The following is a 650-nucleotide window of genomic DNA, read 5'->3' as shown; positions in this document are numbered from 1 at the left end:
TCGATGAAAAAGCAGTGATGTAGAAGCAAGAATGTAGAAGCGCGTTACAGCACTGGCTTGGATGATAAAAATATTACTTGTGAAGGAGAGTCCAGAATAGAGTCGACGTCGGTATGAACGCGCTGATAGTAACGCGCTCGTCCATATGGAATACATATAGGAGGAGCGCGTTAGTATCAGCGCGTTCATCTCTATTCTGGACTCTCCTTCACGTCTATAATGATTCCCGCTTCTACGATTTCACACACATGTCAAGGGACCTATTCTCAAGCAGCGCAAACCAACGCGCCCGGATAGCTCAGTCGGTAGAGCATCAGACTTTTAATCTGAGGGTCCAGGGTTCGAGTCCCTGTTCGGGCGTTTCTTTTTTATTTTTTTTATAAAATTTATATAAAATACGAAAATCACATGTATTAGGGTCAATCTCTAGAAAGGAACAAATTCAGAATTGAAATTTCATTTTAAAAAAGTTTAAAAAATCACTTTTATTATTAGTCCTGTGACAAAAGGGGAATCTTAATAAGCCTATAAAATACGTGGTTACAATCTTCAGAAACATTATTATTAAAAATTAAAGTTTTTTATTCAGAATTTTTGTTGAAAATTTCTCGCAGCTAAATGCGTTTTAAAATTGATGGAACTTGCTTGAA

At 36.9% G+C, this 650-nt stretch overlaps 1 non-coding gene across 1 annotated transcript; it reads left to right on the top strand.

Annotated features, from left to right (window-relative positions):
* The first annotated feature begins 287 nt into the window (after nucleotides 1-287).
* Nucleotides 288-360, top strand: Trnak-uuu. Its single transcript has one exon. It is a non-coding gene; the product is annotated as a tRNA-Lys (tRNA).
* Nucleotides 361-650: the final 290 nt, after the last annotated feature.

Source organism: Leptopilina heterotoma, unplaced genomic scaffold (genome assembly GCF_015476425.1).
Source record: "Leptopilina heterotoma isolate Lh14 unplaced genomic scaffold, ASM1547642v1 Lhet_66, whole genome shotgun sequence".
NCBI lineage: Eukaryota > Metazoa > Arthropoda > Insecta > Hymenoptera > Figitidae > Leptopilina > Leptopilina heterotoma.
The sequence above is the reverse complement of the archived record's forward strand: the minus strand, read 5'-3'. Positions and strand labels throughout refer to the sequence as shown.